The 27,447-nt window shown below is 44.2% G+C and overlaps 1 pseudogene; it reads right to left on the minus strand.

The window, feature by feature from the left end:
* Positions 1-9,040, minus strand: part of LOC141077537 (uncharacterized) — an 82,840-nt pseudogene extending 73,800 nt beyond the window's left edge.
* Between the last annotated feature and the right edge of the window lie 18,407 nt (positions 9,041-27,447).

The following is a 27,447-nucleotide window of genomic DNA, read 5'->3' on the forward strand; positions in this document are numbered from 1 at the left end:
CCCCCCGGAGTCTCCTGAGCTGCTTCCCGGCCTCCTCGTACTCGGAGAGGTGGGCATGGATGCGGGAGGCGTAGGTGGTAGCCGGCTCTCCCGCAACCTTGGAGCCCCAGATGTTAAGGGGGGCCCCGCCTCATCTCTGCCGGCTGCTGCACCTCCGGGGGAAGGGCCCGCCACAGCCTTCACTTCAGGGGTCCTGGACCCTGGAGCCAGGCGGCTCCCTGGGGTCCGCTTTTTCCCCATCCCTGGGACTGGCTGGCTGTGCCTTGGGACTCCTGATGGTGGATGACGCACCCCCACCCCCAGCTGGCTTGCCGGGGGGTGGGAGCCAGGGGCACAGACCCGGCGCTCAGTCCCAGGGAGAGTCCTCTTTCCTGGGAAGGGGGCAGATGGAAAGTCCTTGCAGGAAAAAACTCCCTTCCCAGGAGCTTAGCAAAACCCTAGCCTGCAGAGCTCAGCTGCAACGCTCCTCCTCTTCCTGGGTGTGTCCAGAGCTGCACTCACTATCCTGCTGGTGCAGTCACTGTGTACATACATTACTGATCCTGTGTTACATCCTGTATTATACTCCAGAGCTGCACTCACTATTCTGCTGGTGCAGTCACTGTGTACATACATTACTGATCCTGAGTTACCTCCTGTATTATACTCCAGAGCTGCACTCACTATTCTGCTGGTGCAGTCACTGTGTACATACATCACATTACTGATCCTGAGTTACATCCTGTATTATACTCCAGAGCTGCGCTCTTTCCTCTTCTGGTTTTTCTTGTAAACAGTAAGCTTGTGGTCAGACTTTCCATAAAGCCATGTTCACATGCTCAGTGTTTGGTCAGTATTTTACATCAGTTTCTGTTATCTGTAGCCAAAACCAGGAGTGGGTGATAAATACAGAAGTGGTGACGTGTTTCTATCATTTAGTGGCTTTTACTTACAAAAAACAATGTGAAATATTGACCAAACACTGAACGTGTGAACGTGGCCTCCGGCTTAGCTGGGCTCCTATAATCTGAGGAGTTGGGGGTTATTCGTTCATTTCATGTGATGATTGTATAGACGTCAGTTTCCAGAATGTAACCAGAGCACACTTCGTGCAGACATTGAACAATCAGGGAATGTCTGGAGATTTCAGCTCTGATGCCGGCAGAATTGCATATTGTGCACTGACAGCGACAGGAAAAAATGCCCATAAAAGTGCCCCATAGATCACAGCTGGTGAAAGGCCATGGATTCTGGTGGGCAGCAGTGAGGGGCAAAGCTCTTGTTTTGCAGCTTGTCGTAGGACACGGTGGCCCCGTCTCGGCCATTCATGGTCGTTATTAGTGGCATCATCTACATTGACTTTCCACCACTTTGATCTAACCAAAAAAATAAAATATAAAAGAGTTTCAGATTACACAACATGTGAAAAAAGCAAATGATTCCCTAAAAGTTACATTTAAAATTTTTTGTAACTAAATGCTCCTGATTTATACGGAATTATGTAGAATTCATCTGGTTACAAATAATAATAAACACATCACACATGTTTTATACATTATCACCGCAGGCGCATCTCGTTTTCTATTCTTTTTGGCAAAAACACGTTTTTCAGTAAAAATAACAAGATTTCCATGTCTCTTTACTCCCCGATCCCACACAAGACATGTTACGAGCCCCGATGACGACGATTAAAAATTCAGAAACGTTGACATTGTGTTTCTATAAATGTTTAGTGAAATGTATTCTGTGTTCGGAGAAGGCTTCTCTGCATATTTACATATATTAGAGCGAGTGGGTGACGCCGCCATCCAGTGCCAAGTGGATGCGAAATACCATCCAGAGATGACTGGACACTTGCCTGGCATCAGCAGACGTCAAAATCTGACTGAAGTGTTTTTGAAATGTGCAGTTCTGGTTACGGAGTAAATGAGAACCAGCTCTGAGCATATTGTGGTTGTTAATTACAATTTGGACATCGGCTTCTTACTTTTACGGGAAGATCAATGAGAATTAGTTTGGATTTAAGACCGTTTTCTCCTTGAGGACTGAGTCCCTTGACTTTTTGGAGATCTCATTTTTTTTGTAAGGATCAGACTTGGTGGTGTCACGTATACCTGTCCCGTGTGCCACGACCCGCAGGTCGGTAACTAAAACAACAAAACAAAAGTGTCACGTGTACCAGTCTTGTGTGAAATGACCTGCAGGTCGGTAACTGAAACAACAAGACAAAGGGGAAACACCAGGGAAACAGTTACAACGGTGGGCCCTGCCATAGGGAACGAGGATGTGGAGACCTCCTGCACTCCCCTGAGGCAGTGGCCCTGAACAATCCTAACATTCCCTATACAGGCTCTTCACCTGTCGCCGAGCAGGATACCTGAGTCTGTCACTAGTCCTGCACCTATCCCTTACTAGGGAACTGGATAGGGCGGACACTGGTGCCTCCGCTGCACTAATACACACAAAGGAAAATAAACCAAATGGGGAAAACACCAAAAGACTTATCTTTCTCTGCTGCAGTCACCAGGCAGCAGAGTTCATCACCGGATTAGCTTTCAGCAGTGGCTCAACACCTGAGAGCCAGCTGCTAACTTCACCGTGGTTGGAATACACAAAGGACCTGCTATAACCAACACCTGCTGATAGACCAGGTGACCTTATATAGCAAAGGAGGAGTGGTCACATCAGCAGGGAAAACAACAGACATGTAATAACACCTTTGGCCACTGGGGGCAAAAACCCATATAAGGCTAGTTTCACACTTGCTTTTTTTTGCAGCGCGTTTTTCCCGCAAAAAAAACGCATTAAAAAAACGCATACAAATGCATACAAACGCTGCGTTTTTTTCAAGCATTTTTATGCGCATGCAGGAAAAAAACGCAGCGTTTTTGTGCGTTTGTATGCGTTTTTTGTGCGTTTGCGTTTTTTTACAGACTTTGGAAAAACCCCCAAAAAAAGAAAAAACAACCATTCAACAACACACAAGACCAATGGGACTTCATTGTGGGTGTGGTATGTTAATATATAGACCCTGTCTACAGTATTCTTCACATTTGCTTGATTCTTCTCGTGACCATGGATCTGCCTGCGCTGGAAGAGTTTTCACTTCAACTTGGATTTGGACATCGCGATGGCTCAGGCGTATGCAGTTGCTTGCCATGAACAAAGGAAGAGAGAGAGGCAGCGAAGACGGCGGCGTATGTGGATACATCCGATTGTTGAACTCCGGGAGAGCCGTGGGGCATACCACACCCTCTACAGCGAGCTCCAGTCAAACCCGGAGAAATTTACAGATTATATCCGGATGTCCCACGAAAGTTTCATGGATTTGCTTGCTCGTGTCCAACAATCCATCCGGAGACAGGACACACAGCTCCGTCGTGCGATTCCTCCTGAGGAACGGCTACTGGTGACATTACGGTATGTTTTAAAAACCAAGGGGTGCGGTCTGATGTTTTTTTTTTAAATTTAGTATTCAAAACCTTGGGTAATTAGTTTTCGTGAATGTACTAATATTTTATTTTATAGTTTTTTAAAATAATATACATAAATATTAATTTTACTTCTTTGTCTGTTCACAGATTCCTGGCGACTGGAGAAACCCTATCTTCACTACACTTCCAGTACCGTATTGGAATCTCTACCTTGTCTGGAATTGTTGCTGACACCTGCCGGGCTCTCTGGAATGTTCTTTGTCCAGAATTTATGCCCCTGCCCACCGCTGAAAAGTGGATGGAAATTGCTGACAAATTCTGGACAGTATGCAATTTTCCCAACTGTTTGGGAGCTGTTGATGGGAAACACATACGGATCATCAAACCCCAAAGAACGGGATCTGAGTACTATAATTACAAAAAGTACTTTTCAATAGTACTCATGGCGATTGCGGATGCCGGATGTATGTTTGTAGCAGTGGACATTGGAGCATTTGGCCGTGGTAATGACTCACAGGCTTTTAAAAACTCAGACATGGGCCGGAGGTTGTATGGCAACCAATTTAATTTCCCTATGCCACGGCCTCTTCCTCACACCGAAGCTCCGCCACTGCCCTTTGTAATGGTTGGCGATGAGGCTTTTCAAATGTGCGGAAACTTACTGAAACCCTACTCCAGCCGGGACTTGGACCACACCAAAAAAATATTTAATTACAGGCTGACCAGGGCCAGAAGAACTGTCGAGTGTGCTTTTGGGATTCTTGTCTCCAGATGGCGAATTCTGGGCACGGCCATTAATCTTAAACTTGAAAGTCGATGAGGTGGTGAAGGCCTGTGTGGTTCTACATAACTTTGTGATGGCTAAAGAGCACCCGACCTTTGAACTGGACGATGATGCTCCTAACCCATTGCCTGAATTCACTCAGCACACTCTCAGGTCATCCGTTGAAGTTGGCCAAATGAGGGACCAATTTGCGGCCTACTTTATTTCTGATGTAGGACGGGTGCACTGGCAAGATGAAATGGTGTAATGTTTTTGTTTGTTTATGGTAATAAAAAATCTTATTTGATACCATTACTGAGTGCACTATATTTTTTAAACTCCAATTAAATAAAAATATATTGGAACGAGCAAAGCTGCAGGCCATGAATCAGGAAACCAATTTTTTTCAAGAGAAAATTGTGCAACTAGTTGAAAAAAAAGTATGTGATTTTCTCAAAACACAACCCTCAAAACCCAACCCCAATGAAAGTCCATGGGGAATACAAGTCAGCATTGAGTGGATGAATGTAATCTGCTCCATTCCAACTTACAAGTTATTACACTAGGCCTTGGAATGACTATACTAGGCCGTGGTATTTCAAATATGAGTATAGTAGGCCTTGGGCCTACTAGTATAGTCATATGTGAAATACCACGGCCTAGTATAGTCATACCAAGGCCTACTCGATTTTTGCCAACTAGGATCTTGTTTCACGAAAAACAAACTGGTGAAACTTGACAAGTTTCAACAGTTTGTTTTTCATGAAACCAGATTCTAGTTGGTAAAACTAGAGTTATTACACTAGGCCTTGGAATGACTATACTAGGCCGTGGTATTTCAAATATGAGTATAGTAGGCCTTGGGGCTAGTAGTATAGTCATATGTGAAATACCACGGCCTAGTATAGTCATACCAAGGCCTACTGTAATAACTCGATTTTTAACAACTAGCATCTTGTTTCACAAAAAACAAACTGGTGAAACTAGAAAGAAACTTATTTTTAAGACAAGTTTCAACAGTTTGTTTTTCATGAAACCAGATCCAAGTTGGTAAAACTCGAGTTATTACACTAGGCCTTGGTATTACTATACTAGTCCGTGTTATTTCACATATGACTATACTAGGCCTTGGGTTGGTTTTTAACATGTATTTACCCATCAGTGTGTGTGAGCGGCGCAAACAACATTAATGAAACTTAGTAATGGTGAACCACAAATGTAAATTTATTTTTAGTCACAAAAATAAACCAAAAAATTATTTTTTCCGGCGTTTGGGGGCAGATGGTTTCAATTTGGGGGTGTGCAGGGAATATGCAACACTTGCAGTTGAAGACGGTGTTTGAGGGGAAGGGGCAACAAAACTTGTGGGGGAAGGTAGTCCAGTTAAGGGAATTAAACTAGGAACACTTGGAGGAGAGGAAATCTGTTCAGGTACATTAGTTGTAATGGCATGTCGCCGTAGGCTTGTGTGCCTGGACCGACTTTGGCCCAATGCCCGCCTTGATAGATTTCGCCTTGAACTAGGGGCAAATATTGAATGTAGGTCCCCCGTCTGCTGGTGTGGCTGCTGCTGCTGCTGCTGAGGTGGCTGCTGCTGCTGCTGAGGTGGCGGCTGCTGCTGAGGTGGCTGCTGCTGCTGCTGAGGTGGCTGCTGCTGCTGAGGTGGTTGCTGCTGCTGCTGAGGTGGCTGTTACTGCTGCTGAGGTGGCTGCTGCTGCTGCTGAGGTGGCTGCTGCTGAGGTGGCTGCTGCTGAGGTGGCTGCTGCTGCTGCTCTTCGTTGGCAGTGCTCGTCCTTGCAGGAGGACTGGTGGCGGCAGTGATGGTCCAGGTTTGCAGAGTGGTGGTGGCAGGGCTACTACATGTTGTTGTAGCGGCAGGGCTGTTCCATGTTTGCCTAGTGGTGGCTGAGCTCCACGCATGCATGGGAGTGGCGGTGGTGCTCCAGACAGGAGCAGCGCTTGCCATGGTGGTGTCGGTGAAGTGACCAGCTGCACTCAGACTTGTGGTGGTGTAACGGTGGGTGTTCTGGCTTTGAATAGAGGTGTCCGTGCAGTGGTATGCAGCACAAGTCGGTAGTGAGGTGAAGCGAGTCAATGGTGGCACAGGTGGAAATGACACCACTGACTGCTGACCGTACCGATTATGCTGCATAGCCTGCAAGAAAGCATTGTTGCAGGCCTGCAGCACATTCAGCTGTTGCTCAGGACTAAGGTGTTCCGCCATGCCCTTTTCAATCTTACTAAAAAAATGGTGTGCTGGTCTGTTGAGGTCGGCCTCCAGACGGTCAAGGCGCTGTTCTACAGAATTGAAGCGGTGTTCAAAGTGGTTAAAACCACGTTCCATGAGTGCAAAACCGCTTTCAACTCTGTCGGACAGTGACTTGAGGCTGGAATTAAAGGCCTCGCTCAAATGCATAAACTCGGGCAAGACATTCCGGTCCAAGGCCCTCTGCCGCTGGCGGGTAGTGCCCGCATAACCAGTGGCAGAGACCTGGGACAGGGGAACACCTGATGGCCCAGCTTCCTGGTCACCAGCTGTGTGTGTGGTTGACCTGCAAGGTGCTTCCTGGCTGTCGGATGGCTGGGACGGGTCAGAGGACGTCCGAGGAAGGACCGCTCCAGGGCCAGGTTGCAGGGTGCTGCTCCAGGTGCTGTGGAAGAAAGGAAAATCATTACTACCATGCCTTTACAAGAAGCATCAGCTGTGGATTAGAAAAACACAGATTAATAAAAATAAAAACCCAAAATTTATAATACTTACGATCTCGTGGCAAGGACCGGTCTTAGGAACTGCAACGCGTGATAGTGACGGTATCTAGTTCTGGTCCTTGACGCAGATCCACTGCGAACCTGGCCCTCAGCACGAACATCACTGTTGAAGCGGTCCTTGATCGAACGCCAACGTGTTCGGACTTTGTCCACTGTTGTTAAAAAAAAAACAGTGCCGTCAAGGACAACAGTCAATGCGGCACAATATAGCAATACAATACTCAAAGCAGTCACTGTAGACCCCGATGACACTGTTGGGTTTCATGCTAGAATACACCTAGCACGAAACCCAACAGTGCCGTCAAGGACAACAGTCACTGCGGCACAATGTAGCAATACAATACTCAAAGCAGTCACTGTAGACCCCGATGACACTGTTGGGTTTCCTGCTAGAATACACCTAGCACGAAACCCAACAGTGCCGTCAAGGACAACAGTCACTGCGGCACAATGTAGCAATACAATACTCAAAGCAGTCACTGTAGACCCCGATGACACTGTTGGGTTTCCTGCTAGAATACACCTAGCACGAAACCCAACAGTGCCGTCAAGGACAACAGTCACTGCGGCACAATATAGCAATACAATACTCAAAGCAGTCACTGTAGACCCCGATGACACTGTTGGGTTTCATGCTAGAATACACCTAGCACGAAACCCAACAGTGCCGTCAAGGACAACAGTCACTGCGGCACAATGTAGCAATACAATACTCAAAGCAGTCACTGTAGACCCCGATGACACTGTTGGGTTTCCTGCTAGAATACACCTAGCACGAAACCCAACAGTGCCGTCAAGGACAACAGTCACTGCGGCACAATGTAGCAATACAATACTCAAAGCAGTCACTGTAGACCCCGATGACACTGTTGGGTTTCCTGCTAGAATATGCCTAGCACGAAACCCAACAGTGCCGTCAAGGACAACAGTCACTGCGGCACAATGTAGCAATACAATACTCAAAGCAGTCACTGTAGACCCCGATGACACTGTTGGGTTTCCTGCTAGAATACACCTAGCACGAAACCCAACAGTGCCATCAAGGACAACAGTCACTGCGGCACAATGTAGCAATACAATACTCAAAGCAGTCACTGTAGACCCCGATGACACTGTTGGGTTTCCTGCTAGAATATGCCTAGCACGAAACCCAACAGTGCCGTCAAGGACAACAGTCACTGCGGCACAATGTAGCAATACAATACTCAAAGCAGTCACTGTAGACCCCGATGACACTGTTGGGTTTCCTGCTAGAATATGCCTAGCACGAAACCCAACAGTGCCGTCAAGGACAACAGTCACTGCGGCACAATACAGAGCAGAGAAATACTCACTAAACGCCTTTTTGGAGGATGCTGTGGCGCTGTCCCAGCCATCCATCAACGCTGCGGCCACCTCATTCCATAGCCGCCGGGTCACCACAATGTCCTTGTGCAGCCGGTCACGGCTGTCCCACAACGGCACACGCTCCTGGACCAGGCTGATGAGCTGCTCATTATCCAGGTAGACGTCTTCATCCCGTTGTGGAACCTAGACAAAACACATTCATTAGAATAATCAAATTTAAATTGAATAAAAAGTTACAAAAAAAGAAACATAAAAAAGAGTAAAAATAGAAGATAAAAAATAAAGAACATTACAAATCATTTGATACATACATTCCGTATCACCACCGGGACTTGGCTTCGCTGCTCCTGCTCTTCGCCCTCACTAGTCCCGTCCGCAGAAGATGATGATGACGATGTCTTAAAAAAGTTGAAAAAAATGTAAGAGATTTGGAGAAGCTGCAGATATACTTACCAGATGCACGAAAATAATCACCTCACGGTCTGCTTGCGCCAATTCCTGCCGCGATGGGGAATACTCGGATTCTGAAGACATACTGCATATAAAAATAATAAAAATCATTAGTACATACATAATTTAAAAGGACAGGCATATAATGTAATATACTCACATTCTTCGCTGATAGAAGATGGGTTCCTTGTTGACTGTCTGCTCTCCAATCTGTCAGTGTAGTAGTGGCAGAGTTTTGGCAGGCACCTCCTTTATATAGACTTTTTTTTTTTTGACTTTAGAAGATTATAACTAGTACAACAAGTGAACACCACCAAAAAAACGCAGCGCTAAAAAAACGCTTACATGCGCATGCCAGTGCGCACGTATGTGCATCCATAGGCTATAATGGCCATTTTTAGCGCAAAACGTGCGCATACATGCGCATGCGCTTTTTTGCAGGGCCAAAAAATGCAACATGCTGCGTCTGGAAAATACAAACGCACACCCCAAAAAAACGCAGCGCATGAAAATCGCATACGTGCGCATGCCAGCACGCAGGTATGCGCACCCATGTTAAATATAGGGGAAAAAACGCATGCGCACGTAAGCGTTTTTTTCCAGCGCAAAAAAACGCAAATGTGAAACCAGCCTTAAGTCCTCAAAGGCCTGAAAGGGAAAAAAAAGGTTTAAATGAGGAAATCCTGAATCTGACACAGATCCAAGAATTGGACTGTGACAGGTTGGTACAGAAAATGTCCATGGCAGTAAGGAAAGGGTAAGGTAGAGCAGTCCTTCTCCAACAATGAGTGGAGCTGTTGGGGAAGGAAGTTCTGTAAGAGCAGCAACAAGTGATTGTTGCTTCTCATGGATGAAGTCAACTGGTCATAATTAGGAGGGTCGTTGTGTTTTCGGTCTCCCTAAATCTCATTTTTTGAGGTTGTATGATGGACACAGTTGATGAACCACGAGGTGTCACAGGAAACAACCCAACTGCCTCGGTCAACGAAGTAGGAAGGTGGCAACAGCGGAGGCAAGGTCAAAGTGTATTCTTTCACCAGGAATCCCAAAACTAAAAGGCATGTGGTGCACCAAGTGGGTAAATCACAAGGTGGCACAGGACATGACCCAACTGCCTTGGTAGACAAAGAATGGTGGAGCTACTAGAACCGCTTTTAAAAAAAAAGTCAGGATCAAAGTCTATCATGTCATCAGTAGAGATGAACAAATCAACTCTTGATCAATCGCATTCGTCACAAATTTCATAAAACAGTTTGGATTTGCAGGAATCTGAATTTTTCATGATTCTTTTTTGACAAATCCAAAGACAATGCCATTTTCCTGGATCCTTTATATGGCTTGGAAGTTATTAAAAATAATAAAAACTTATATTCCCCTTTCCTCGTTGCACCCCTCACGTGTCCTGTTGTCTCTGACATTAGTGACATGAGACGCGTCCAATTTGACCCCAGAAGGTCAAGGGCTGGGAGATTTCTGAAGAGCAGCTGAAAAGTGACTGGAGGGAACAAGTGGAAGACCCCATTGGGAGCTGCAGCTGCCACACACGCAAGGGGCAGACTGAGGATTGTTGAGTTTTCATTACAATTTAACCTCTTCCTGGTCTTCCGTTTATTATTCTGTCCGGTTTGGAGCATGTTACTCCTCTTTTCATGACAATTTCGATGGGGCAAATTTTTTTTGGACCAAACTCGATTTTCTGTCCAATTAGATCAAATCTGCCCAAAATTAATTTTTTTCATCTCTGGTTATTGGTATCCTCTCAGTTTAATAATTCAAGGTTTCACTAATGCTAAGGTTTGGTGGATGAATTGTGAGGTGGAATTAGACATGATGACCCAACTGTCTTGTGGAGAATAATAGAGATATCTCGACTTATGAAGAATGGCGGCCTAATCTGTCGCCAGGGTTATATTACTCCATGTTGACAATATAGAACCAAAAATATCTGAAATTCAAGAAACACAAGAAAATCGTTCACCCGATAAACATTGCATGGCTCTCACCGTAAATGAATTGTGTGTCCCATAGATAAAGGTGTCACAATGTATCCATTGCATCTCACCATTGTGAGTATGATCGCTACTTTGCATCTCATTCTCTGCATCTCAACATGTTCCCTTGTTTGTAGGTTTAGGGCAGAATAAAGCACAGCCGGCACAATGTGACTGCAGGTGTCTACAAAGAGCCGTGAAGGTGATTTCAAAAAGTTTGGCCATCTGAGAGTAACAGCATCTCCCTGCAACCTGAGAACAAAGCAGAATTAATGTCCTGATGTTCCTCCTAAGAAGAGAAGCTTCTGCCTTTCTCCTGCTGCTTTTATTACAAAGTGATTTCAGGAAGGGAATAATCCTTTGATTCAGGCGATAGATAGGTTTCCTCTCTCTGGGATCTAATTGCACACATTAGCTGCTGATGATTGACTGCAGATAATACCGAGAGCCCATCCAGCTCTGGGGCCGGATTCATTCTGCGGGATCGGCTTATTTTAATCCAAACGTATCCAACCGACAAACTTATCTGTAGAGAAGCTGAGCATCGAGTTCTTTGCTGCACACTCCCTTCTATTTTGTAGGGTTAGTAAGCCTAAAAACCAGGAGACAGTATAAGAACACCAGGAAAAATTATATATATCTGTTTATAAATAAATAAATAAATAAATATATAACTATCAAGACAGGGAGAATTTAATTAATATAAAATAATGCCTTTACTGGAGATGTTGGCAACAAAACAAGTGCTATAAAAAGGTGCACCACACAAATGACAAAAAATATACAAAAAAGAGATTAAAATATAAATTATAACCTTCAATAGCAATCTACCGAAACGCGCGTCGGGGCGTGCATCCGCACCTTTCCGGGAACATCACCTGTCTTGCTCTATCCCAAAAGCTGAACCAAGTGATTTTTGCCTGTAAGGCATAAAACTAGGAATAGTCATGATTTAAACATGTGCAGAATTAAACATTACCTAAGACAGGTGATGTTCCTGGTGTTCTTATACTGTCTCCTGGTTTTAGGTTTACTGATTTCTGAGTGGTATCCACTCCTTTTTTCTTTTGATTGGACGTATAATTTTAACTCATATATATATATATATATACACATATACATATATATATATATATATATATATGATTATTATATTGAATTTTGGGGTAATTATTTATATAGTTTTCAGGATATATATATATATATGTATATATATTACGTCTTTCCTATTTGATTTTATTTTGCTGGGTTGCATATTGATTAAATGTATACATAAAGAAAAGAACAAAAAAAAAACCATTAAAATAATGATAAAATACACAGGATAGAAGTAAATTGCAAATAAAAAAGACATAAAAACAAGGTCTATCAAATACCAGGGTGAAGCACAAAAGAACAAACAAGATTATCAAAATATGAAAATCATATAAATAATAATATAACTAAATATAAAATAAGAAGCTAAGAATATTGGGCAGATTTGATGTCCTGTGTCACCCGTATTTGCATTCTGCGGGAATATGGGTGTGTCTTAGCAGAAAGGGTGTGGTTAAGCTAATATGGGGCGAGGCTTAAAAGGCATTCACTTGCAACAAATGTTGATGCCAATAATAGGTCAAAAATCAAACCAAACAAAAGTTTGTGTAAAGTTAGGAAAAACTAGTGAGGAATTGGTATTCAGAAAGAGCCATTGATTGGCGCATTATCATACTGTCTAATGTCAGCTTATATATTAGAAAGGAGAAAACAGAAAGCAAAAAAGCACAAATATCCTGAACTAAAAAGTAAAAAATAAACTGCAAATAATGTATAAAGGTAATAATAATAATAAGGGTATTTAGTAAACATAATTTTGATCAAAATAATGTACAAGCCATCCCGCCACGTCAAGGCAACCCTTGTGGGACAGTCCCTACTCTAGTATTTAAAACCTGTTCACTTGCCAAGTGACGTGAATGTGAACAAGGATCGAGTGGCTGAACCACTAGTAAAAGCATAAGCCAGAGAGGATGGTTTTTTATATTAGAAAGGATTAGTAAATCCGCCTCCATGTAATAAAATAAAGAAAAATGCAAATTAAATATACAAATGTTATAAAGAAAGACAAAAAATAAAAGTGAAAGATTGTAACAAAGAAAAAATAAATAAAAAGCAGAGAATTGTCGGATCAGTGTATCCTTGTGCTGCCTTTCCAGCATTTAATCCTGTCAGTTTAATGTTATTGCCTTCGAGCTGCCAATAAAATTACTCCGGTCATTAGGAATCTGAATCACAAGGAGAATCAAGGACGAATAATTGCCGGGGAATGAAAGTGTAATGACAAATCAGCCTCTGATGATGAGGAATGTCCTATTACTGTTAAAGGATGAGTGTATGATGGCAGAAGAGATACATGCAGCACACAAAGATGATCCTCTCACTGGTAACAACAAACAGCAGAATAATGAGTGCAGCTCTGGAGTATAATACAGGATGTAACTCAGGATTAGTAATGTAATGTATGTACAGAGTGACTGCACCAGTAGAATAGTGAGTGCAGCTCTGGAGTATAATACAGGATGTAACTCAGGATCAGTAATGTAATGTATGTACACAGTGACTGCATCAGCAGAATAGTGAGTGCAGCTCTGGAGTATAATACAGGAGGTAACTCAGGATCAGTAATGTAATGTATGTACACAGTGACTGCACTAGCAGAATAGTGAGTGCAGCTCTGGGGTATAATACAGGATGTAACTCAGGATTAGTAATGTAATGTATGTACAGAGTGACTGCACCAGTAGAATAGTGAGTGCAGCTCTGGAGTATAATACAGGATGTAACTCAGGATCAGTAATGTAATGTATGTACACAGTGACTGCATCAGCAGAATAGTGAGTGCAGCTCTGGAGTATAATACAGGAGGTAACTCAGGATCAGTAATGTAATGTATGTACACAGTGACTGCACTAGCAGAATAGTGAGTGCAGCTCTGGGGTATAATACAGGATGTAACTCAGGATTAGTAATGTAATGTATGTACAGAGTGACTGCACCAGTAGAATAGTGAGTGCAGCTCTGGAGTATAATACAGGATGTAACTCAGGATCAGTAATGTAATGTATGTACAGTGACTGCATCAGCAGAATAGTGAGTGCAGCTCTGGAGTATAATACAGGAGGTAACTCAGGATCAGTAATGTAATGTATGTACACAGTGACTGCACCAGCAGAATAGTGAGTGCAGCTCTGGGGTATAATGCAGGATGTAACTCAGGATCAGTAATGTAATGTATGTACACAGTGACTGCACCAGCAGAATAGTGAGTGCAGCTCTGGAGTATAATACAGGATGTAACTCAGGATCAGTAATGTAATTTATGTACACAGTGACTGCACCAGCAGAATAGTGAGTGCAGCTCTAGGGTATAATACAGGAGGTAACTCAGGAACAGTAATGTAATGTATGTACACAGTGACTGCACCAGCAGAATAGTGAGAGCAGCTCTGCAGTATAATACAGGATGTAACTCAGGACCAGTAATGTAATGTAAGTACAAAGTGACTGCACCAGCAGAATAGTGAGTGCAGCTCTGGATTATAATACAGGATGTAACTCAGGATCAGTAATGTAATTTATGTACACAGTGACTGCACCAGCAGAATAGTGAGAGCAGCTCTGGAGTATAATACAGGATGTAACTCAGGACCAGTAATGTAAGTACAAAGTGACTGCACCAGCAGAATAGTGATTGCAGCTCTGGAGTATAATACAGGATGTAACTCAGGATCAGTAATGTAATGTATGTACACAGTGACTGCACCAGCAGAATAGTGAGTGCAGCTCTGGAGTATAATACAGGATGTAACTCAGGATCAGTAATGTAAGTACAAAGTGACTGCACCAGCAGAATAGTGAGTGCAGCTCTGAGGTATAATACAGGATGTAACTCAGGATCAGTAATGTAAGTACAAAGTGACTGCACCAGCAGAATAGTGATTGCAGCTCTGGAGTATAATACAGGATGTAACTCAGGATCAGTAATGTAATGTATGTACACAGTGACTGCACCAGCAGAATAGTGAGTGCAGCTCTGGAGTATAATACAGGAGGTAACTCAGGATCAGTAATGTAATGTATGTACACAGTGACTGCACCAGCAGAATAGTGAGTGCAGCTCTGGAGTATAATACAGGATGTAACTCAGGATCAGTAATGTATGTACACAGTGACTGCACCAGCAGAATAGTGAGTGCAGCTCTGAGGTATAATACAGGATGTAACTCAGGATCAGTAATGTAAGTACAAAGTGACTGCACCAGCAGAATAGTGATTGCAGCTCTGGAGTATAATACAGGATGTAACTCAGGATCAGTAATGTAATGTATGTACACAGTGACTGCACCAGCAGAATAGTGAGTGCAGCTCTGGAGTATAATACAGGAGGTAACTCAGGATCAGTAATGTAATGTATGAACACAGTGACTGCACCAGCAGAATAGTGAGAGCAGCTGTGGAGTATAATACAGGATGTAACTCAGGACCAGTAATGTAAGTACAAAGTGACTGCACCAGCAGAATAGTGAGTGCAGCTCTGGGGTATAATACAGGATGTAACTCAGGATCGGTAATGTATGTACACAGTGACTGCACCAGCAGAATAGTGAGCACAGCTCTGGGGTATAATACAGGATATAACTCAGGATCAGTAATGTAATGTATGTACACAGTGACTGCACCAGCAGAATAGTGAGTGCAGCTCTGGGGTATAATACAGGATGTAACTCAGGATCAGTAATGTAATGTATGTACACAGTGAATGCACCAGCAGACTAGTGAGTGCAGCTCTGGAGTATAATACAGGATGTAACTCAGGATCAGTAATGTATATACACAGTGACTGCACCAGCAGAATAGTGAGTGCAGCTCTGAGGTATAATACAGGATGTAACTCAGGATCAGTAATGTAAGTACAAAGTGACTGCACCAGCAGAATAGTGATTGCAGCTCTGGAGTATAATACAGGATGTAACTCAGGATCAGTAATGTAATGTATGTACACAGTGACTGCACCAGCAGAATAGTGAGTGCAGCTCTGGAGTATAATACAGGAGGTAACTCAGGATCAGTAATGTAATGTATGTACACAGTGACTGCACCAGCAGAATAGTGAGAGCAGCTGTGGAGTATAATACAGGATGTAACTCAGGACCAGTAATGTAAGTACAAAGTGACTGCACCAGCAGAATAGTGAGTGCAGCTCTGGGGTATAATACAGGATGTAACTCAGGATCGGTAATGTATGTACACAGTGACTGCACCAGCAGAATAGTGAGCACAGCTCTGGGGTATAATACAGGATATAACTCAGGATCAGTAATGTAATGTATGTACACAGTGACTGCACCAGCAGAATAGTGAGTGCAGCTCTGGGGTATAATACAGGATGTAACTCAGGATCAGTAATGTAATGTATGTACACAGTGAATGCACCAGCAGACTAGTGAGTGCAGCTCTGGAGTATAATACAGGATGTAACTCAGGATCAGTAATGTATATACACAGTGACTGCACCAGCAGAATAGTGAGTGCAGCTCTGAGGTATAATACAGGATGTAACTCAGGATCAGTAATGTAAGTACAAAGTGACTGCACCAGCAGAATAGTGATTGCAGCTCTGGAGTATAATACAGGATGTAACTCAGGATCAGTAATGTAATGTATGTACACAGTGACTGCACCAGCAGAATAGTGAGTGCAGCTCTGGAGTATAATACAGGAGGTAACTCAGGATCAGTAATGTAATGTATGTACACAGTGACTGCACCAGCAGAATAGTGAGTGCAGCTCTGGAGTATAATACAGGATGTAACTCAGGATCAGTAATGTAAGTACAAAGTGACTGCACCAGCAGAATAGTGAGTGCAGCTCTGAGGTATAATACAGGATGTAACTCAGGATCAGTAATGTAAGTACAAAGTGACTGCACCAGCAGAATAGTGATTGCAGCTCTGGAGTATAATACAGGATGTAACTCAGGATCAGTAATGTAATGTATGTACACAGTGACTGCACCAGCAGAATAGTGAGTGCAGCTCTGGAGTATAATACAGGAGGTAACTCAGGATCAGTAATGTAATGTATGTACACAGTGACTGCACCAGCAGAATAGTGAGTGCAGCTCTGGAGTATAATACAGGATGTAACTCAGGATCAGTAATGTATGTACACAGTGACTGCACCAGCAGAATAGTGAGTGCAGCTCTGAGGTATAATACAGGATGTAACTCAGGATCAGTAATGTAAGTACAAAGTGACTGCACCAGCAGAATAGTGATTGCAGCTCTGGAGTATAATACAGGATGTAACTCAGGATCAGTAATGTAATGTATGTACACAGTGACTGCACCAGCAGAATAGTGAGTGCAGCTCTGGAGTATAATACAGGAGGTAACTCAGGATCAGTAATGTAATGTATGTACACAGTGACTGCACCAGCAGAATAGTGAGAGCAGCTGTGGAGTATAATACAGGATGTAACTCAGGACCAGTAATGTAAGTACAAAGTGACAGCACCAGCAGAATAGTGAGTGCAGCTCTGGGGTATAATACAGGATGTAACTCAGGATCGGTAATGTATGTACACAGTGACTGCACCAGCAGAATAGTGAGCACAGCTCTGGGGTATAATACAGGATATAACTCAGGATCAGTAATGTAATGTATGTACACAGTGACTGCACCAGCAGAATAGTGAGTGCAGCTCTGGGGTATAATACAGGATGTAACTCAGGATCAGTAATGTAATGTATGTACACAGTGAATGCACCAGCAGACTAGTGAGTGCAGCTCTGGAGTATAATACAGGATGTAACTCAGGATCAGTAATGTATATACACAGTGACTGCACCAGCAGAATAGTGAGTGCAGCTCTGAGGTATAATACAGGATGTAACTCAGGATCAGTAATGTAAGTACAAAGTGACTGCACCAGCAGAATAGTGATTGCAGCTCTGGAGTATAATACAGGATGTAACTCAGGATCAGTAATGTAATGTATGTACACAGTGACTGCACCAGCAGAATAGTGAGTGCAGCTCTGGAGTATAATACAGGAGGTAACTCAGGATCAGTAATGTAATGTATGTACACAGTGACTGCACCAGCAGAATAGTGAGAGCAGCTGTGGAGTATAATACAGGATGTAACTCAGGACCAGTAATGTAAGTACAAAGTGACTGCACCAGCAGAATAGTGAGTGCAGCTCTGGGGTATAATACAGGATGTAACTCAGGATAAGTAATGTAATGTATGTACACAGTGACTGCACCAGCAGAATAGTGAGTGCAGCTCCGGAGTATAATACAGGATGGTGATAGATGATGCATGTACACAGAGACTCTGCTGATGCTATATATTATAGTTAGACATAGTGATATTTTATTGAGAACTATTCTTCAAGCAAATTTATTAAAGGTGACCCTAATTAATAGTAACTTCACATTTCTAAAACAGACTTAAACCCTCAGTCTGAAACACAAAGAAATAACGCAGTATGCCAAACGTGCAAAAATACTCTGTTGTAAAAAATACGTAACATTAGACAGCCAGTGCTAGTAAAAAATGATAACAAGAACAGGGTTTTTAGTTGATACGTTTTTTGCAAAAAATGTATACGAAGCCACTCCACCACGTCATTAGATAGGACTGCTCCGAGAAGGGTTACCGTGACATGGTGGAGTGGCTTCGTATGCATTTTTTGCAAAAAACGTATCAACTAAATACCCTGTTCTTGTTATCATTTTTTACTAGCACTGGCTGTCTAATGTTACGTATTTTTTACAACAGAGTATTTTTGCACGTTTGGCATACTGTGTTTTTTCTTTGTGTTTCAGTCTTTAGGTGGTGTGAACAGTTTCTTACTGACCTGTTCATTCTTGTGCATGTCTCAAGTGTTTTTAATCCACTAATTTCTTGCTTATGCAAGCTTTGGGAGATTCCCGCCTCTCTCAGGTGGGACATGCACAAGAGCCACTTTGCCGAGCGTGCCCATACCGTGCAGTTCCTTTCTGAATCCTGCTCATGTAGGTATTGTTCACATGATCAGGTTTTAAATACATTAGATAGGACTGCTCCGAGAAGGGTTACCGTGACGTGGTGGAGTGGCTTTGTATATATTTTTTGCAAAAGACATATCAACTAAATACCCTGTTCTTGTTATCATTTTTTACTAGCACTGGCTGTCTACTGTATTTTTGCACGTTTGTCATACTGCGTTTTTTCTTTGTGTTTCAGTCTTTAGGTGGTGTGAACAGTTTCTTACTGATCTGTTCATTCTTGTGCATGTCTCATGTGTTTTTAAACCCTCAGTCTGTCTTCTTTCCAGACGCTACTTGATTAGATGTAATCCAAACTGCTCGCCTATAGAATTAAGGCGGCATCTTCATATTCCTTATTATTGAAAGTTTTGTAATTACAGGCCTTTAGGAAATCTGCAGGAGGATGAGGATAAATCATTCACACGGTTAGTGAGAGCTGTCAGATGCCTTGTTCAAACAGATGGGTTTTAATCCTGCGTGTTTCTCCAGAGATGAAGCTTCTCGGACAGCCCAGGGCAAAGATTTCCAAATTCTTGATGCCACGTGGCCTAAGGATTTTAACCCACAAGTTACAGAAAATTGGACTCAAATCTGATAATCTGATTTATTACAGAGAAACTGACCTCGTGTTTAAAGAGGTTTTCTGGATACACAGATTGCTAAAACATTGTAAAGGCTGTCAAAAATGCTGTAAAAAAATTCTGCTGTGTTCCGGAGCTGTCACATATGGTAGCTCATTATTTTCTGACCCGTCCCTTCAGAGCACAGAGGGCAGAGATTTCCAGTCTGTGCTTGGCTCAGCAGCTCTGCTGTGCGCTCACAATGGTGATGCTGTGATTCTCTGCAAGCTTACTGTGACTGGGGTTGTTCACAGGGAAGGAGAGAAAGATAAGTACATCGTAGGGTCCCCATAGAATAAGTGGTCTGATCAACTTGTGTCTTTGTCCAGAGGGGATGAAGTCAAGGATTCCAGAGTGCTAGATGGCATTATAATAGATGAGTGCTCTATCTGACTCTCTGCTCCCGTACAGCGCACTGAGCCTGTGTCGTGTCAGTGTCCGCACCTATAACATTATAGACAGCCGGAGAGTCTCAGGATACAAGGTGAAGCGGGAGGAAGGTTAGAAAAGTCAATCTGTATGCGTAATGATTTATCCTTCTTGAGACTGTATAGGAGTCTCAGGATGGTGCTTTGTAGGTGGAGTGGGCTGGCGCATAGGGTGGGAGTGAGTGAGAGAGACACAGTCTTGCCTCTTGAGGGTGAAGGCTAGAGACACAGAGCGAGAGCTGGCAGGAACGTTAGGATTTAAACAAATAAACCACAAGGATGTCTGCTGGGGAGATAAAAAAATAATAAAGCTAACAGTGGGTGTTGTGGCTCGTTACAGGCACAGACAGTTGGTTTTTATTTATTTAGTTTTGTGCATGGAGGACCCTCTAAACAAGGTGGCAACCACAAGTGGTCACTCTTATGAATGTTTGTTATTTATTGTTCTACCACCTCCATGAGATACATCGTAATAATCCTGTCAGGAACACCGCACTGCACTTGCTCACTGAGCCAGAGCGCGTGTCCTGAGTACAAAGACTGTGCACAAAGATACCTTCGGAGCGGGCAGCAGTGGTGACAATGCATGCTCCAGGACCTGAATCATGTGACTGCTGGGGGCGTGGCCTAAGCTCCACAGAGCTAGGAGCTGCAGGGACACTCCTGGAAAGGTAACTACAGGACAATGTTACCAAGGGGCATAGACAGAGACAGAAACCAGATCAAGCTGAGGTCAAAGCACGAGATAGCAATACAGTACCAAAGGATTAGACAGAATGGATAGTCAGGACGTAGCAATAGATCAGAAAACCAGAACGGGCATTAGACGGTACAATAGGGGTAAACTGTAACGGAGTAACGATAGCCAAGCCAGGAGGTCAGAACCAGAGAAGACAATGGCACCAAAACGAGAGATGGAGTACAGAGTGAAGGAACAAGCCGGGTCATACCCAGGAAGCAATCAAACAATGCAGAGTACACGCACACCAGGGGTCAGACACACCAGAACAGCAGTATAACTGACAGAGAATGCTAGTTTGGAGCGAGTATAAATACCCCTCCCAGATCCAAAGAGAGGCCGGCAAAAGTTATCCCTGTGAGAACAGGACATTAACCATGTCCTAACCATGACAAATCCTTACTACCGCTTATTATCATGCCGATCACAGGTCATGTTATTGTATATCATTGTATATCAGAACACTAGACGTCACTATTTATCTGGGCTGTATATTATTCCCTTAGCCGACACTGTCTCTCACAAGGTATCTGGCCACTGATTGTGACTATTTCTCCCCAGCACTTTATAGCACTTTATTTCTGAGCACTGTATGACACTATATACTGGGAACTATATTTTGCTCTTTCTCTTGACACTGTATAGGACGGTGTATCTCGCTGATATGTCACACTCACTACATATCTGGACTCTATGACTGTGCATACTGTATTCTATATGTAAGCAGTATATTTCAGTTTCTCAGTACGTTGCATGGCTGCATATTACTAAGCACTGTATGACACCATGTATGTTAGCACTTTGATGTCTATCACCGTGTATCTACAGTACGGCGATGCTTATCTGAGCCATGTATATAATTATGTTTCTGAATGCTGTATGGCAGTGAGTATCTAGACACTTTGTGGCGTTGTGTGTCTGAGCATTGTATGTCAGTATATTTGTGAGCACTGTATGGTACTATGTATCCATCCACTGTATATCACTATGTGTCAGCAGACTGTATGACACTACATGTATCTGGAAACTATATAGCAGTATGTTTCTGGGAGCTGTATGACACCACTAGATGTAACTGGGCACTGCATGGCACGATATATGTAGGCACTGTATTGCAGCATTATTTCTGGGCGCTGTATTCTTTTTTTCTTCTGTTACAAGACCCAGAATGTGCAGACCTGCTCTGAGAAACCCTTCATGCAGCTGATATGCGGCCTCAGGGGTGTTGTCTTAAGACCCACTATGATATCTACATAATATAATGGAATCTTTTGATATTGGGGTTGGGCAGACATAAAGTGTATATAAGGTGTACAGCCTCTAATACAGCAGCGCTGAGCTTTGCTCCTGAAATCCTCTGTGCTGCTGAGCAATCCTATGCAGCCCTGATTGTGCTCCATCATGTGCAGTAATACTGTTACGTCAGTGATAAGCTTATGGCTCCAATACTGAAATCCTCTCTGCTGCTCATTCCTGTGAAATCCTTATATATGCCTACAGTTGTATAGAAGGTGCGGTGTGTGCGGTTTCAGCAAATAATGAAGCTTGTGTTATTTATGTCTCTGTTTTCTGTGATTTTTTGTGGCTCTTCATGTTTTCCACTTTGATGATGATGATGATGATGATGATGATGATGATTATTCTTGCTCTCCGGCCGAGGAGCGTCCGCTACCCGAGCAGCGCGCCGCGGCCATCCATTACAGCTCGGCAGGGATTACAGGTTGGCGTTCCCAGCACGGCCACCCATCTGGACAGTGAAGTGTTCAGCGAGCTGATAAAGAGCCGGCTAAATGCAGTTAATTCTGGAGATCAATATTACATCTTACATTCCCATGATGATTAATCAAGTGTCGCCAGAAAGCAGCAGCTGAACAGATTGCTGATAGACAAATCACACAGCCAATTTCTCCTCTCGCTCGCGCTTCGGATTGGACAACATTTTTGACAGGTCTTTAAATAAAATTGCTCGGCTCCAGCAGCGAAATTCATCCGAAGAATAGAATAGATTATTTCTCTCCACAACGAGCCAAACGGGGGCATGAAATAACGGCAGCAGTCAGAGCCGCGCCGGCGCTCCACCGGCGAGATAACGAAGAGACATTCACATCTGTAGAGCGAGAAGGATGAAGACAACCGTCCATTACTGAGGAGCCAGGGGCCAAGAGAACAGCAGCCGAGCCGCCACTCCACGACGGCGCCATGCATCCTAATAACACGCCGAGGACAGGACCGTTACCCAGCAGCCACTGCTGCATCTGTTATATGCCCAGGTTATACCAGCAGACTCCATAGCATTATACAGAGGAGATGCCCAGGTTATACCAGCTGTACATATATAATTATATACAGGAGATGCCCAGGTTATACCAGCAGGCTCCACAGCACTATACAGAGGAGGTGCCCAGGTTGTACCGGCTGTACATATATAATTATATACATGAGATGCCCAGGTTATACCGGCTGTACATATATAATTATATACAGGAGATGCCCAGGTTATACCGGCTGTACATATATAATTATATACAGGAGATGCCCAGGTTATACCAGCTGTACATATACAATTATATACAGGAGATGCCCAGGTTAAACCAGCTGTACATATATAATTATATACAGGGGATGCCCAGGTTATACCGGCTGTACATATATAATTATATACAGGAGATGCCCAGGTTATACCAGCTGTACATATATAATTATATACAGGAGATGCCCAGGTTATACCAGCTGTACATATATAATTATATACAGGAGATGCCCAGGTTATACCGGCTGTACATATATAATTATATACAGGGGATGCCCAGGTTATACCGGCTGTACATATATAATTATATACAGGAGATGCCCAGGTTATACCAGCTGTACATATATATTATATACAGGAGATGCCCAGGTTATACCAACTGTACATATATAATTATATACAGGAGATACCCAGGTTATACTGGCTGTACATATATAACTATATGCAGGAGATGCCCAGGTTATACCAGCTGTACATATCTAATTATATACAGGAGATGCCCAGGTTATACCAGCTGTACATATCTAATTATATACAGGAGATGTCCAGGTTATACCAGGTGTACATATATAATTATATACAGGGGATGCCCAGGTTATACCGGCTGTACATATATAATTATATACAGGAGATGCCCAGGTTATACCAGCTGTACATATATCATTATATACAGGAGATGCCCAGGTTATACCAGCTGTACATATATAATTATATACAGGAGATGCCCAGGTTACACCAGGTGTACATATATAATTATATACAGGAGATGCCCAGGTTATACCGGCTGTACATATATAATTATATACAGGAGATGCTCAGGTTATACCAGCTGTACACATATAATTATATACAGGAGATGCTCAGGTTATACCAGCTGTACATATTGTGAGGTAGCGCTGTCATTCAGTTAGGGGATTCTCGCTTAGCCGCCACAAAACCAGATCCAGCACGGGTTTTCATAAAGCAGTATAGTCCATGAGGTTTATTCATCATCATAAACCAAAGCAATATGCAACAGCATATAAACAGCAGAGCGTCCATATTAGCTTCACTCTGTAAATCCTGTGTTCACACAGGTTGTACAATGTCCAGCATACAGGCTCTCTTAGCCTCACTTATCTCACCCACGTCCGGGTTTCCTCATGGCTGCTTCAGCTTTCTGCAGGCATTCATTCCTTCCCCTGGGAACTCTCAGACACGTGCAGCCATTCACCACAGCCACTTCACAGGCTGCTAGCCAGGAAGCTCCATCTCAGCGGGACCTTCCACACTGGACCAATTGGGTCCCAGCATTCACATGTGACCTACCCTGGCCACATTATATGGTTCATAGCCACGCCCACCGGGTCACATGACTGACCTCATCACAGGTCCTTCAAGCACTTACACACTCTTTACAACAGTGTTCTTTAAACACACCCCCTGGGTGGGTTTGTAGGTATCTGGCCCGCCCATCTCCCTAGTTACCTGGAGACTTCTCCCTGTCACATTAAAGCAGCACCTCAGCAGCATCACTGCTGATCAACACATAAGTCTCCATCTCAAAGCCACCTTTCATCATCCATTTGCCTTAGTACAACCTTCAGTTTTTTCTCTGTACGACGTACTTGTTTGCTTGCAGATTGTCGCACTTTAATTTCTGCATCAAGCTGTTCCTCCAGTAGTGCAACCTTTGCTTCTAAGTCCTTATTCTGGCGAACTAATTGCTGACGGGCACTCTCATTCTTCTGAGCATTACTACGCTCTGTCTTCAGATCAGCATCCATCTGGTCAACCTGAAGTGTGGCCTTTCTCAGCTTGTCATTGGCGAATTCAACGTTGCCGTGTTCTTCCTCCACTTCTTCTTCAAGCTGAACAATGCGAGACTCTAACAGCCTCTTTTCTTCCAAAGCCAGAGCACCTTCACCTCTGTTGTTGGCAATCACAACAGCCAGTTCATCTCTTTCCTGCTGTGCTTGTCTTTTAGCACACTCTGCAGCAGCAAGCTCCGTCTGCAAACGAATCACCTCGGCTTCCATACTTTTCAGTTTCTTTTTGTCTTCACACTGTTCCTCATTCAGGCCTGGCTGCTGTAAGTCTTTGTCCCACTTCTTCTCCCGCAGAAGACCTCTTACAGTTTCTGTTAGTACTCCTACCTCTTCTCTGAGGGACTTATTCAGACCTTGCCACGATGCCAGGTGACCTTTGAGCTCGAAGACTTCTTTCTCTAGCTCATCTAGTCTGTGCTCCCTTTCTCTCTCAGAGCCACAGTCACCCCTAGAGTCTGAGTCACGCCGATCATCCGAGTCAATCCACCAGTTACCCTCTGACCGTGTGTCCACTCCAGTCACCTCATCTCCCAGCCCACCATCTGTCTTGTCACGAGACGTCAGGTCCGTCAGTTGGGCAGATGTACTTCTTCTTCCAGTCACTTCTACATCAGACCTGTCCACTTTAGGAGGCGTCACCGTCTCAACGTCTGTTAATCCAACAGTATAAACGTCTCCCTCATTCGACCATACATCATCAAACAACACAAAGTCCCGGCCCCTCTCCAAGGCATAGACTAAGTCACGTGGTATCCCGTCCCCTTGGCACGCACCATCTTTGGATCCCTCGAACATTACTCGGTCTACTGCATAGTTCACCGTGACCCCATGTTTACAGCGAGCCCTGGCGTTTTTCTTGGTCAGAGACAAAACGAGAGAAGTTCCTGTCAGAGTCACCTGACTCTCTGAGTCCAGTCTACCAGAGACTCCTTCCCGGTGCAGCATCACGGTACACACCTGTGGTCCGTCATTATCCAGAAAATACATGCTGCACTCCTCAAAACTCATAGACAGACTGCGGTTCCCCAGACATACCCACTGAGGCAACCAGAGCTGCCATTTCCTGAACCACTCCAATTTGGGTCGCCGCCCCCTCCTGGGACTCCACCCCTTTTTGGGTTACCACCCCAATTTGGGTCACCGCCCCCTTTTGGGACTCCACCCCCTTTTGGGCTACCACCCCAATTTGGGTCACCGCCGCCCCCTCCTGGGACTCCACCCCTTTTTGGGTTACCACCCCAATTTGGGTCACCGCCCCCTTTTGAGACTCCACCCCCTTTTGGGCTACCACCCCAATTTGGGTCACCGCCCCCTTTTGGGACCCCACCCATTTTTTGGTTACCACTCCAATTTGGGTCACCGCCCCCTTTTGGGACTCCACCCCTTTTGGGCTACCACCCCGATTTGGGCCACCGCCCCCTTTCGGGATTTCCCCATGTCCGTTCTGCAGAACTTCTTATGCCACAGTTCACACAGTACAGTTTATGTCTTTTTGGGCTGGTACTGGCCCTTTAAGCACGACACCACACCAGTTCCTTCTGGCGCTGCCACAGCTCCTGCTGTCACAAATCACCGGTACCACCGGTTGCTGTTCACACACAGCAACTGGTGTCCTCTTCGTAACCCCGCTGAGTTACCGAAAGCCACTTGTCCCATTCGTAACCCCGCCGAGTTACAGGAAGCCGCTTGTCACCTTCTTGACTCCCACTGAGCCACCGCAGGCTAAGTTGAGAAAAGAAAAAAAACACCACACAAAAAACTCATGTGTCTTTTCTGTGTGCTCTTCAGGACGTTCCGTCTCCTCTCCTGAGACCGTCCAACACACAGGGCGCACCGGGTGCTATTCAGGGAGCGACCCTCCTCCCAGGGTTTCCCAACACACCGGCCACACCAACACACCACACAGAACTCACGTGTCCTGTCTGTGTGCTATTCAGGACGTTCCGTCTCCACCTGAGACCGTCCAACACACAGGGGGCACCGGGTGCTATTCAGGGAGCGGCCCTCCTCCCAAGGTTTCCCAACACACCGGCCTCACCAGGTCCAGGGGCTTAGCGGGTGCTCTTCAGGACATCCATCTCCTCCTGAGACTGCCCAACACTCACGCCTCACCAGGTCCAAGGTCATACCACGTTGTTATGATGAGTCACCGAGGAGGAAAAAACAAAATACCAGCTAAGTCCAGAAAAACCAGAGAGGTTGGCAGTTATCGGATTGCAGACCCCTGAACCTATCCACAACAACTAGCAGTAGCCGTGGGGGGTTCCTACGGTGCCCTAGACCCCTCGATCACAGCCGGAGAACTATATAGCCTAAAGACAGAAAGGGGAAAAACTAAACTGCCCCAGAGCAGGTCCCAAAGCAATAGGCAGCCCCCAACATATAATGACGGTGAAGCAAGATGAAAACACTAACACAGATAGAAAGATAGGTTGAGCAAATGATGGGGCCCAAGCTAACTACATAGGACAGGATAGGAAAGCTGCTGTCTGCCATCCGCAAAAACCCTAT

This window comes from Dendrobates tinctorius, unplaced genomic scaffold (assembly GCF_039654945.1).
Source record: "Dendrobates tinctorius isolate UK_male_01 unplaced genomic scaffold, ASM3965494v1 ptg000455l, whole genome shotgun sequence".
Taxonomy (NCBI): domain Eukaryota; kingdom Metazoa; phylum Chordata; class Amphibia; order Anura; family Dendrobatidae; genus Dendrobates; species Dendrobates tinctorius.